This window comes from Pinus tabuliformis, chromosome 1_2 (genome assembly GCF_031772625.1).
Source record: "Pinus tabuliformis cultivar Carrire ecotype Pingquan chromosome 1_2, CPIR1, whole genome shotgun sequence".
In the NCBI taxonomy this organism is placed as follows: Eukaryota; Viridiplantae; Streptophyta; class Pinopsida; order Pinales; family Pinaceae; genus Pinus; species Pinus tabuliformis.
Window position 1 is genome coordinate 1,017,306,264 of NC_142298.1, and position 15,034 is coordinate 1,017,321,297.

Consider the following 15,034-nt stretch of genomic DNA (forward strand, 5'->3'; position numbering starts at 1 on the left):
TAATGCTTCACATTTTTTAATGGATAAACCCCTTGTCGACACAGTAATAAAGGCAATTGGAAAAGCTAATCCTCATTCGGTTCCACTGACCGGAACTACCAATTTGGAAGCCCCGCCCCATTCGTTGACTGAGTTGCTTCACTACTGCCACATCCCACTGCAGTTTCGGACATTCTTTGGCTTGGAGCTGACGCAACGACATACAATGTTGGATACCTTCCCACTCTTCTAACTCCGAACACCCATCAACGTTTAGGTGGTAGAGCTTTGTCAGCTGCCCCAAACCCCGTATCCTCTTCAACTTCACACATCGAGATGCGTCCAAATACCATAACGATACCAATGTTTCCAAACATGGCAACTCCTCCAATCCTATGCAGTCACGAATTGTCAGCATGTGAAGTTTTGCAATACCATAAATGTTATCCATTTTCCTCAAACTATGACAACCATCCAAACCCAAAGTTACGAGTATATTTGGAAATGTTCCAAGATCCGCAATCTCTCTTCCCATGTCTCGCAGGTGATCGTGCATTCTTATTTCGTTTTCACAATTCACCTCTAGAAGGCATTTGTTCTCTAGATTTCGAAATCCGCACAAACCATTACGGCCTGATCCATCCAATGCTCTCATGGTCATATCCCTGTTTTCTCCTATGAAAAAGTAGGCAATATCTAAGAATTCTGCTGGTCCTCCATATCCAGTGCTTCATCGCTGATTTGAAGTCTTTGTTTTATCTCCTTGGGAAGTATGCGTTGAAGTTTATACATTTGGGCTAGCCAGTAACATGTATTTTCTCCATTGACAAGTGCCCCAAACACCTTTAAAGATAAAGGCAATCCACCACAGGCTTTTGTGAACTTCTCTACCAAAAGTCAAATTCTGGCAGTGGATGTGCTTGGTTGAAGGCATACAAACAGAAGAGTTCAGGAGAATGTTTTGAACTAAGGCCAGTTAGGTTATATATTGACGTCTCTTCGACTCCTAACATTTTGAGAACATCTTTGCTCCTAGATGTAATGAGTATTAAGCTATCGGAGTGGAGTACAGTTTGATCCGGCAAAAGTTCATCAACCTGATCCACCTCATCTACATCATCTAAAATTACTAAGAGGTTAGGAGATGAAATATGGTTCTTGAGAATCGCTTTTCCTACATGGATATTGTGTATTGGCTTATCCCATCCTATCAAGCTCTTAAGAAGTTCTTTCTGCAACAAATTTAAAGAGCCTTTACCCGCTTTATCTCGGACATCAGATAAAAAGCACGATCTACTGTAACCCGAACTCTTCCTATTAAAAACTTCTTTTGCCAATGTGGTTTTTCCTACACCACCTAACCCCACGATCCCCAACATGTGAGGTTTTCCGCTCTGCTGTTGCAGCAAAAGAACTGTATTTTCAAAATCTGTTACCTTATCGTCCAAACCTATTGGATATTTAGCAACGGCCAACGCTAGTTTCTTCACCTTTTTTAAAACCTCTTCAACTATATTATCTACCAGCTCTCCCTCATCGCTGGTTATTCACAAGAAAAGAAAAATAAAGAGACCTAATGAGAAAAAGAAGTCTATGCATATATCATGAAACATAAAATAATACAATAATGAGAGGTGTTTTAAGTTCTCACCCGTTACACGCTTCCAGCTCAAAATCGCTTATTCCAATTTTCAATCACGCTGGAGTCATACTGCAATTTCTCTTCACCAGTTTGAGGATCAGTGCTTGTCTTTTTTGCTAGTCCCTCGAGGGCTCTAGCATACCCTCCCCGTGTCCACCGGAGCTCATCAGGCTTCACATGGTAAAACACTGGAATTGTTGGAGAATTTGACTCCAACATCAAAATGAGTTTTTTAAGACACCAGGTTGATTCGGCATATCCACTAGAGAAAATCGTTGTTGGAAGTACTACACACCTACATGTGGACTCTTAGTTAGAGCATGGGACTACATGCAAGATTCCTTCATCATGATTTACTCCTTGCTTTGCTCCATTTTTAACTCCGCAACTGCTTAGTTCTTCTACATGATTTACTCCCTAATTTGCTCCTTCTTTAACTCCGCAACTGGTTAGTTCTTCTGCATGATTTACTCCTTGATTTGCTCCTTCTTTCACTCCGCAACTGGCTAGTTCTCTCTGGAACTTGTTGTAGGTGTTGAATCTTCTCATTGATCACCACTATGGTGCATTACCTTGGGATCTTCACCCAGTAATGCTATATCATGAGCATTGTAACCTATTTTCTAATGAATCATTCTTTTCTTCTTTCGATTTTCTTTTAGTGTTTTTGCTCTGCAAAGCTGTGTGTTCAACCTTTACTAGCTAGATTCATCTGTGTAGGTTTTCTAACACATTTACATGGTATCAGAGCCCACATGTAGCTAGATAATAGGCGCACCAGTACTTTATTTTGCAGGTATTATAGCTTGGAGATCAAAGATCGACAGAAAAATGGAGTTTCCCAAAGCATCTATCCTAACACCGTACAACTATCATGAATGGAGGACCAAATAGCTTGATACCTTCATCATAAAGGGTTGTACAAGATTACCATGGCTACAGAAGTGGAACCCACTTCAGCCATAGAGAAATCCAAGTACCTCAATCGTATTGATGAGGCCCACAGATCCATATGCATGTGCATCTCTCCAGAGTTGCAGTTTCATCTATCTGCCTGCAATACTCCTAATGAGATTTGGAAAAAGGTTGAAGAACTCTACGGGAAACAGGATGAGATGAAAGGACATCTGCTCGAAGTGGAGCTGTTGTCATTGGATCCACGGAACTATGACAGAATTCAAGACTTCTTCACCAAATATAATGATCTATTGCTGCAACTCAAGGGTTGTGGAATTGACAAATCCAAGGAGGAGAGTCGCCAAATTCTCTCTATTATGTCAAAGCTCGGACCAGAATACTTTGTCTTTGTGTCTACATTTCATTCAGTAAGGCTCGCAGTAGGTAAATCCTACACTATGCCTTCTCTCAAAGAATTTATGGAATCCCTTATTTTTGAGCAAGATAAACTCATTGGCATGGGGAAAATCAAACCTCCAAAAGCGCATGCACTTGCTGTGCATGATGGCAGCCACAATAAAAATCACAGATCTGATTCAAATCAGAAAAATCAATAGCAAAAAGACAAAGGGAAAAGCGCATTCCCATCCAAAGAAGGAAGGGTACACCAAGCCCTTCAATGACTCCTCTGGCTCGAGAAATGAGAAAGGGAAGAAAGGAAATAGATGCACCTACTATCAACGAGGATTCCATCCAAAATCCTCTTGCATGAAGAAACAAATTTACCAAATGGCAGAAATCCTTCAGAAGCATAACCTTGGGGACCACATCCCTCAGGGCGCCAAGAAGAAAATTGGGGATCTGCCACACAGGAAAGGTAACAATTTTCACGCTTTAGTTGCAATTAATTCTTCTCCTGATGCATGGATTATAGATTCTGGTGCATCACATCACATCGCTGCTGCAAAGGAAGTCTATTCCTCTTTGGATGCATGCAAAGGACCTCCCATCTTCATGGGAGATGACTCACCTATTCAGGTCACTGGAAAAAGTAGAGTGGAACTTTTACATGGAAGCTTTGAAGATGTGCTTCATGTTCCAAAAATTTCAGTAAACCTACTTTCAGTTTATCAGATCACTCATTCCGGCACCGGAAAGAGAGTGGAATTCACTCCAGATGCAGTGAACATATATGACCTACATAGCAGCTCCAAAATTGCAACCGATGAGGTAAACAATGGAGCCAGACTGTATACATTTTCTGAATTTATTGAATCTGAATCCTCCTTATTGCTTACACATGCTGACAATAGTAGTAAGCTTTGGCACGAGAGGTTTGGTCACTTAAATTACAGGTATATGTAGCAGCTAAGCAAGAATGAGATGGTGAAAGGCTTGCCAAATACAGTTTCTCCAAAGGAGTTTGTGAAGGGTGTGTCCTTGGCAAACATCCTAGAGAAAAGTTTGACACCGGCAAGACTCACAGAGCATCCTCTCCTCTAGATCTGATCCATAGTGATCTCATGGGGCCTTTTCCTCATCCTTCCATCAACAAAGCAAGGTATGTACTTACATTTATTGATGATTTCTCATGGTACACTTGGGTGTATCTTCTCAGGGCCAAATCTGAAGTTTTTGCGCACTTTGAAGATTTCAAAGCACTAGTTGAGACACAGTCAGAGAGAAAGATCAAAGCCCTCTATACAGACAATGGGGGGAATATGTTAACACAGCACTTCGGAACCTTTGCCTTCAGTCCAGCATACAGTTGCAGTACACAGTTCCATACACTCCGCAGTAGAATGGAGTTGCCGAGAGAAAGAACCGATCTCTCAAAGAGATGGCTTCCTGCATGTTGCATGCTAAGTCACTGCCTCATAAGCTATGGGTTGAAGCACTTAATTGTGCTAACTACATCCAGAATAGATCTCCTCATAGGTCTGTCAAGGATCAGACCCCCTTTGAGGCTTGGAGCGGCACTAAACCAGAGGTCACCCACTTCCATGTTTTCGGCTCCTGAGCATGGGCCAGGATCCACTCTGAAAAGAGGAAAGCTCTTAATCCATAGAGCATTGAGTGCATCTTTGTTGGATACCCTGATGGTGTGAAGGGATACCAACTCCTGATTCCCTCAACAGACAAGCTCATCACTGAGCGAAGTGTCAAATTTGAGGAAAGTCTCTCGCATGCACCTCAATCGCCACATGCAGACACCTTTTATCTACCTCATGTCTAAGATGATGACTCAGTACACTCAGATGCAGATACAGAGCATGCAGATGCCGAGGTAGAGCATGCAGATGTAGAGACAGAGTCTTCAGATACAAATATAGTGCATGCAAATGATGATCCACATCCAAGCCCAAAACGGGCTTCCAGCAGTGAATCATATTCCCCTGTCATAAATTAGAGAACAAGGAGCTTACATGAGATATATGCACAAGACCACCCAGCTGCTAGAAATGGTCTTGTGGGGGATAATTTTGATCTGCAAAGGACTAGCTCATAGTTTATTGAGCCTCCTCTTGTCCTCACTGCCACTGAACCATCGCCATCCTGGCATTGTCATTTGGTTCAGTCTTCTGATCCACAGTCTTATGCTGAGGCTACTGGGCATCCATCTTGGGAGTCCGCCATGGAGGAGGAGTATAACTCCCTCCTTGAGAACCAGACCTGGGATTTGGTCCCCCTTCCTTCAAGAAGGAAACTTGTTCGATGCAAATGGGTCTACAGGACCAAGAGTGCTGCAGATGGGCAAATCACCAGACGGAAAGCAAGACTAGTAGCCAAAGGCTTCCAACAAGTGCATGACATTGATTATGATGAGACCTTTGCTCCAGTAGCAAAGATGGATTCCATATGCCTTACACTTGCCATTGTGGCTGCCCAGGGGTGGGAAGTACATCAGATGGATGTGAAGAATGTCTTTCTTCACCGAGACCTATCTGAGGAGATCTACATGGAGCAGCCACATGGTTTCATTCAGAATTCATCTTTGGTCTGCAGACTGAAGAAATCTCTCTATGGCCTTAAGAAAGCCCCAAGATCTTGGTATGCGAAGATGGATTCTTTTCTCTTATCACAAAACTTTGAAAGATGTAAGTCTGATCCAAATGTTTACATGCTCAGGACACATGATTCTCTTCTTATCTTAGTTTTGTATGTGGATGATCTCCTAATCATCGGCAACTCAGCTTCAGCCATTACTACAGTCAAGAGGGCCTTACATGATAGGTTCTTGATGATGGACATGGGTCCATTACACTTCTTTCTTGGTCTTGAGATCAGCCAGGATGCCACAAGCATCAAACTCTCTCAGGCTAGGTATGCACGGGATCTCCTCGAGAGATTTCGCATGACTGACTGCAAGCTAGCACCGAATGCTTTTCTGTCTGGGGTCCGCCTTGAGGATGGAGGTGACACTCCATTAGTTGACAGTACTCTCTACCGACAGCTAGTGGGGAGCTTATTGTACCTCACCCACTCTAGACCAAATCTCTCATATGCAGTAGGGTCAGTTTCCAGATACATGTAGGAGTCGCATGAGCTACACTAGAATGCTGCCAAGCGCATCCTCCGATATGTGCAAGGCACCCTCACCTTCAGGATTCACTATGCAACAAGCACTACATTGAATCTCCTTGGCTTCACTGATTCTAATTAGGCAGGCGACAACATTGATCGCAAGTCCACCTTCGGATATTCACTCAGTTTAGGGTCTGGCCCTATCTGTTGGTCGAGTAAGAAGCAGGCTGCTATTGCTCTCTCTTCAACTGAGGCCGACAAAATGAAGTTCTGGTGTCAACAAGAAACAAAGATTATGGAAATTTGTCATCATTATCGAATAATCAGGCCACTGATCAACCTAATCCTTCGACTTCGACTACATCTGAAGTTGTTCCACCCATTGTACCTAAATAGATAATAAAACCACCAAAGGGAGTTGTGCACAAATTGAGATTCAACCCTCGGGCTCAAGCAGCTCAAAATTATAACATAGTGGAAGATCTTGCTCAATCGCCTTCTGCTATGTCGACACTCGAGGTGTTGCAAAATTTTCCCTCCCAGAAGCAGGCTTTACTGTCAGCAATAGGTGGAATAGATCCTACAGATTCAAATGTTGTGGTTTTTAACCATGCGAGATATACACCACAGTTACCGGTGCAATTAGCTTTCCTAATCCAAGTAAAAGCTCTCAATAAGAATGTTCACCAGACTATTATTGATGAGGGGGCATCTACTTGCATTATGTCCATGAGCTGTTGGAAAACACTTGGTTCACTGCTGTTGTCACAATCACCAACCATGTTGAAAGCTTTTGATGGAAGAACATATACTCCATGTGGGATTTTGAGTAACCTGCAAATCAAACTAGGGGGCAAAACATTTGCTATTGAAGTTGAGGTAGTTGACGGACCCCTCAATTACAACATTTTACTGGGAAGGCCTTGGGTATATACTATGGCTGATGTGGTTTCCACGTACTTTCGTACTATTGCATTCCCTTTCAAGGGTGGAATCACAGTCATTGATCAGCTACCCTTCTTTGCCAATAGTTGACAGGCTACGGGAAGCATTCCACTGGTACACAGACCCTTGCTATCACTTCAAAGTGTTGGAGTAGGTCTCTTGAAAGATCCTTCCCTAATGGGTACTTTTACCCTACCGTCACCATCTGATTTGGAAGAAGTGGAAAGAGTAGTGTTGGGTCCCTATAATACTAGTGATACCCCATTACTATTGTAGTTGTATCCCTTATTAATATTTTTGTGCCCCTATTATCCCCATATTGTTATTACTGTGCCCCATAGAATCCCTCTATTGTTATTTTTGTGGCTTTATATTATTATTGTTAGGTCGGCTGGGTTATATTGTGACTCCTTAGACTCCTATATATAGAAAGGAGGTTTTGTCATTTGAATCATCCAAGAATTATTCATTTATGTAATGTAAAGGAGGTTTCCCCCTCGAAGGGGTTGAATTCTAAGGCATGGATCTATCTTTTCTATCTTTTTCTTGAGCTGGTTCATAACATTTTGTATCAGAGCTTTGATTCTAGGGTTTCGCTGCTCCAAATAGGTCATCATGGAATTTTCGCTATAACTTTTTTTCTGCGACGTTTCAGAAGCTAAAAAAAAATCCATTTGAGAAGACATCGAGCTGAATCTCGGATCCAAATTTTAGATCTTTTCACACTATATTTGCGGAGATATGATCTGAGGAAGTTGGTCTTTTTGCAGACTCCTGAATTACATTTCAAACAGGTGACCCGAGGAAAATCATCATAACTTTCTCTCTAAGCATCGAATTGAAATTTCGTAAGAAGGTATAGAAAGAGGAGGGACTGTAGTTTCGTGTAGATATTTTTTAGAGCCAAAGGTCAAAACAGGGACACGTGGCACGTCGTACAAGTTCGCTCTACTGAACTAGTCTATAATCAGGTCACTGTGGGAGAATTGACATAACTCTTCCTTGGAGAATCCAATTGGGATCAGACTAGTGGCATTGGAAAGAGGAGTCAGAGGGCTAATATAGGTTACAATTTCAGAACTGGATGATCCAAAGTTACAGAGAGACATCAGAGGCAATATCAAGCTCCTACAAAGTGAAAAAAGGTGTGTAGATTTTTTTAAATTTTTGCTTAAGCTTGGTTTGAAAAATTATTTTGAAGGAATTCAAAGGGCATATTAGAGCATTGTTATCGGTAACTGATGCCCCGAGAAAAGAAAATGCAAACACCTAGTAAGCAACTTGAAAGCCCTAGCATGACTCATGAAGAAGAGGAAGAAATGCTACGTGATATATCAAAATTACAAGACCAAGTGCAACAAATTTCACTCTCACAAAAGCTAACAGAAGCTAAGATAAATGGCATGGAATCTAAGATAAAGGGAGTGGAAGCTAAGATTGATGATTTGAAGATAGATTTGAAGACAGATTTGAAGAGAGACATGGCAGATTTGAAGACAGATTTGACAAATTTTCTACAAGAAATACTTACTAATGGTGAAAAGGTAGTAGAAGAAACTCATGATGCTAAAAAAATAAATGTTAATCATGATTTCATAGACTCTAATGTGGGATCGAAGACCTACCATATTCCAAAAATTGATATGAGGAAGTTTGATGGCAAGGATCCCGCAACATGGATATTACAGATGGAGCAATTTTTCGATCTCAATAATGTGCAAAACACACAAAAGGTACGTATTGCAACTTTATATTTGGAACCAAATCAGTTTGTATGGTATCAATGGCTTTGCTCTCGTAAACAAATTATCACTTGGGAAATTTTTACGGAAGAATTGACAGCACATTATGAGGATACAAAAAGCAACACTTTTTTTAGCCAATTGATAAGTCTCAAACAAAAGGGTTCAATAATGGAGCACATTGAGGAGTTCCAAAAATTGAACATAAGGGTAAAAAATATTCTAGAGGAGCATAGGATTGATGTGTTCATAGGGAATTTAAAGGATAATATCCAACATGATGTTCGCCTTTGGGAACCTGATTCATTAGAGAAGGCATTCAGGTTAGCAAGAAAAATGGAAAGCAAAATTATGGCAACCAGGAAGCATACCACTCACAACTATAAAGATGGAAGTGTTGTTGCTCCTAATATTCCACAACCTATAAGGTTGACACCATAAAAACTGGAAGAAAAAATAGAAAAAGGGCTTTGTTACAGTTGTGATAGCAAATACACTAAAGGTCATAAGTGTGCTGAGAAGAAATTATTCTACATAGATTGTGAAGAGAAAGAAGAAAAGGAGCAAGAAAGGTCAAAAGAAGAGGATATACTCCAGGAAAAAAGCCTAGATAAAGAAGAAATGAATCCAACCATATCTTGTAATGCGTTGGCGGGAATTACCACTCCTCAAACCATCAAGATAGAAGGACAAATCAAGAAGAAAAACGTAATAGTGTTGATTGATTCAGGAAGTAACCACAATTTTGTTCATTGTAAGGTAGCAAAAGAATTGAATTGCTTCTTATATCCAACACTAGAGTGTCAAGTGATGGCTGCAAATGGAGGAACAATAAATTGCTCAGGAAAGTGCCACAATATCAAGCTATCCATGGGAGAATATGTATTGACTAGCCCAATGCTTTCCATTCCAATGGGAGGTGTTGTTGTTGTACTAGGAGTCCAATGGCTACAATCCTTGGGTACAATAGCTTTTAATTTTCAAGAACTTTTCATGAAATTTTATGTGGAAGGAAAGGAAGTTGAATTAAGGGTTATTGTAGGGAAACCGGGAAAGATAATCAGCTCTAACGGTATGACAAAGCTTCTAAAAAAGGAACAAAGAGGTGTAATTTCACAATTATGTTCGCTAGATGTTTCCACATTTGAATCATCTATTTCTCCAGATCTCCAAAAAGTCTTCGACAATCATTCCAAGGTATTTGAGACTCCCAAAAGTCTCCCACCTATTCATGATCATGATCATGCTATTCATCTGATTCCAGGAAGTGTTCCTCCAAACATCAGGCCGTACAGATATCCCTATTCCCAAAAGAGTGAAATTGAATGTATGGTTGCAGAAATGCTAGAGGCTGGTATAATTCAACCAAGTCAAAGTTCTTTCTCTGCTCCAGTAGTATTGGTGCACAAGAAGGATGGATCATGGCGCATGTGTCCGGATTATAGGGAGCTCAACAAGCTCACTATTAAAGATAAGTTTCCCATTCCTGTCATTGATGAATTACTGGATGAATTGCATGGATCAATTTACTTCACCAAGATGGATCTTCGTTCAGGATATCATCAAATCAGAATGAAGACTGAAGACATTCCAAAAACAGCATTTAGAACTCATGAGGGTCATTATGAATTTTTGGTCATGCCTTTTGGCCTTACCAATGCACCTTCAACATTTCAAGGTTTGATGAATTCCATTTTCAAACCATTCCTTAGAAAATTTGTGTTAGTATTTTTTGATGATATACTAATCTACAGCAAGTCTTGGAAGGATCATGTTGAACATGTTGACAGGGTGCTACAACTATTGGAAGAGAAACAATTATATGCAAAAAGATCCAAATGTTTCTTTGGAGTACTAGAGGTGGAATATATGGGTCATATTGTATCTCATGAAGGAGTTAAGGTAGACCCTAGCAAAATTAAAGCCATTAAGGAATGGAAAATCCCCACATCCATAAAGCATCTGCGAGGATTTCTCGGGTTGACAGGGTATTATCACAAGTTTGTTAAGAATTATGGGAGAATAGCAGCACCTCTAACAACATTATTTAAGAAAGATGCATTTTCATGGACTCCAGCAGCAACAAAGGCCTTCGAACATCTTAAAGAGGCAATGTGCCAAGAACCGGTCTTAGCTACACCGAACTTCACAAAAACCTTTATTGTGGAATGTGATGCTTCAAGAAATGGAATTGGTGCTGTTTTAATGCAAGATGAAAGACCCATTTCTTTTGAAAGTTGTCCAATCAAGGGAAAGTTTTTACACAAAGCTATTTATGAGAAGGAAATGTTGGCAATACTCCATACACTTAAGAAATGGCGACCCTACCTAATGGGAAGACACTTCAAGGTAAAAACGGATCATGATAGCCTTAAATACTTTTTAGAACAAATATTATCCTTTGAAGAGCAACAAAAGTGGGTCACAAAGATGTTGGGTCATGACTTTGAAATCATCTACAAAAAAGGGAAGCAAAATGTGGTGGCAAATGCACTCTCAAGAAAGGATGAGGATGTGGAAGCATTGTTGTGCGCCATTTCTATTATCCAACTAGATTGGATAAATGAAGCAAGGGAGGAATGGAAGAATGATGAAGAAGTGTGGGCACTTATTCGAAAGTTACAACAAGATTCCAGTACGTCTAATACATTTAGTTGGAAAAATGATTCGTTATGGTACAAAGATCACTTATACCTCTGTAAGAATTCCCATTTAAAACAAAAGATTCTTATGGAATTGCATACTTCTCCCTTAGGAGGGCACTCAGGATTTTTAAAAACTTACCACAGGGTTAAGAAGGAATTTTTTGGGATGGCCTTAAATCAGATATTCAAAAGTTTGTGGCAGAATGTTTGGTTTGCCAACAAAATAAAGTTGAAACAATTAAGACACCGGGTCTATTACAACCTTTATCCATTCCAAGCCAACGTTGGGAGGAGGTTTCATTGGATTTTATCACAGGTTTACCCAAGTCTGAGGGAAAGAGTGTCATCATGGTGGTAGTTGATAGACTTACCAAGTATGCACACTTTTGTGTATTATCACATCCATTTAAAGCTAGTACAATTTATTCTGCATTTATGGAAACAATTCAAAAGCTACATGGAAACCCAAAGATTATTGTAAGTGACAGAGATCCCATTTTCACTGGAAATTTTTGGACATAATTATTTTCTTGTCTTGGTACTCAGTTAGCTCATAGCTCATCTTATCATCCTCAATCTGATGGGAAAACTGAGATAGTAAACAAATGTTTGGAAGGATATCTTCGTTGCTTTGTATCTAATAAATAGACACAATGGGTCAAATGGTTGCCTCTAGCTGAATGGTGGTATAACACTTCCTTCCATACAACAACAAAAATGACCCCATTTATGGCACTTTATGGATATCAGCCACCATCCATCACGTCATATTTAAGAGAAAATTCTAAGGTTAAAGCAGTGGAACATCACATCGAACATCAACAACAGGTCCTCCAACTCTTAAAGGATAACCTCGTGTTGGCACAAAATAGAATGAAACAACAGGCAGATCAACATCGCAGCGAAAGAAGTTTTGATGTAGGTGATTGGGTATTCCTACGGCTACAACCATATAAGCAAATGTCCCTCAGGCAAGCTAAGAAGGATAATAAATTATCACCAAAGTATTATGGTCTATACAAGGTGTTGCAAAAGATTGGTACTATGGCATACAAATTGGAGCTTCCTGCAGCTTCTCGATTGCACCCAGTTTTCCATGTTTCATGTTTAAAGAAGGTTATAGGCGACAAGCTCCTAGTTCAAACAATAGTGCCAGAACTTGACGAGGAAGGAAAAATTATATTGGAACCAGAAGCAGTCACAGAAACAAGAACTTGACAGCTACGAAATTGATCAATTTCGGAGTATCTTATCAAGTGGAAGAACTTATCCGCTGAAGATTCCACTTGGGAGGATAAGAATTTTATATAGAAGCATCCAGAACTACTCAAGCGTTGAGGACAACACTTTTTTGAAGGAGAGGGGCATTTTGGGTCCCTATAATACTAGTGATTACCCCATTACTATTTTAGTTGTATCCCTTACTAATATTGTTGTGCCCCTATTATCCCCATATTGTTATTACTGTGCCCCATAGAATCCCTCTATTGTTATTTTTGTGGCTTTATATTATTATTGTTAGGTCGGTTGGGTTATATTGTGACTCCTTAGACTCCTATATATAGAAAGGAGGTTTTGTCATGTGAATCATCCAAGAATTGTTCATTTATGTAATGTAAAGGAGGTTGCCCCCTCGAAGAGGCTGAATTCTAAGGCTTGGATCTATCTTTTCTATCTTTTTCTTGAGCTGGTTCATAACAAGTAGAGACTTGCAACATGATTTCCTATACCTCATCTGATTTAAGGAGGATTACCAACAAAATTGAAGGTGATAGTAAAATTGAGGTGATGTCGTTAAGCCCCATTGAATCATCATAGCAATCAATCTTTCAGGCTTGTGTGGCAAACCCAAATCCACTCTCAACAATTGTATGGGTAGATAGGTCGTTAGAATATGGTACTTCTTTAGATCCTTTTTCACGTATACATTCTACGGATGAAGGAATCATCCAATCAATGATGATAGGAGAAAAACCATAGGAAGATTATCATCATCATTCCCATCTTCTAGATGAAATCGAAGATTATTCAAATGAAATAAACCACCCATCATTCGTTGATTTCCTATTGAATTCAGCTTTCATAGACATGATCAAATCTAAGTGGAATTTGTCAAATATTGAAGAAACGATTTCTATTAATATTTCGACCAAGCCTAATATTGTAGAGAACATTCATGTGGGCAAATCTTGTTCTCCATTGGAACTTGATAATTACCGTGCTCTTTTTCGTGAATTTAGATATATTTTTGCATGGTCTTACGAGGAAATGCAAGGCACTGACTCTAGTATTGTTGAACACGAAATTAAAATGTACCCTGATTTCAAGCCAGTTCAACAACAGCTTCAACCTGTTCATCCAAAGAAAGCTGTTGCAATTAAAGCAGAAGTTGAAAAACTTTTGCGGGCTGGTTTCACTTACCCTATTCCTCTTACTGACTCGGTTTCCAACATTGTTCCTATCATGAAGAAACAAGGAACAATACAAGTGTGCATCGATTATAGGGATGTAAATCGGGCATTTCCAAAAGACAATTATCCTACTCCTTTTATCAACCAGATTATTGACGAATGTGCCGGATGCGAAATATTCTCATTTATGGATGGATTTTCCAGCTACAATAAAATCAATATATGCCCACAGGACCAATCAAAAACAACTTTTATTTGTCCATGGGGCACATTCGCCTATAGGAAACTCCCATTTGGTTTGAAGAATGTTGGGGCCACATTTCAGAGGGAAATGAATTATGCCTTCCATGACATCAAGCACATTGTTCAACCTTACCTTGACGATTTACTTACTCATTCACGAAAGCAGACAGATCATCCGCAACATTTGAGAGCAATATTCTTACGGTGCTGACACTACAAGATTCGACTCAATCCATACAAATGTGGGTTTTGTGTTGGTTCTGGTCGCTTGCTTGGATTTGTAGTGTCTCGAGAGGGGATTCGACTGGATCCATTAAAGGTTCAAGCAATTCTGGATTTGCCTCCACCTTCAAATATTTTACAGCTATAGAGACTCCAAGGGAAAGCCAACATTCTGAGGAGGTTCATTCCTAATTATGCTGAAATGGATAAAGTTTTTACACGTATTTTGAAAAAGGAGATACCCTTTCATTGGGATCAGGTTGCGCAAGCTTCTTTTGATGCTCTTAAAGATACCCTGATTAGAGCTTCATTAATGTACTCTCAAAATTACCAAAATTACTATTACCTGTATCTTGTCACTGTAGATACAACCATTCACATGGTTTCAGTCTAGGAAGAAAACAGGATTGAACATCCTATTTATTACTTGAGTTGTAATCTCAACGATATAGAAAGTAAGTACTCTTATGTCGAAAAACTAGCTTTGGCAGCTGTGCAAGTTGTTCAACGATTTCGCTACTATATCCTATTACGGGAAACAACTATCATTTCAGATTGCAACCCTATGACATACGTTTTGTCACGTCAATTGTTGGGGGGAAAATATTCAAAGAAATATCTAGTATTCACTGAGTTACTATGTGACCTTCCCTCCACCTCCATCGATTCAACATCCGAACCATCAATTTTGGATGAGTCTCTGTTTCTAATTTCGTCATCTAACACCTGGTATGGAGATATATTGATTTATCTCCAAACCCAAACTTTCCGGAAAAATACCTC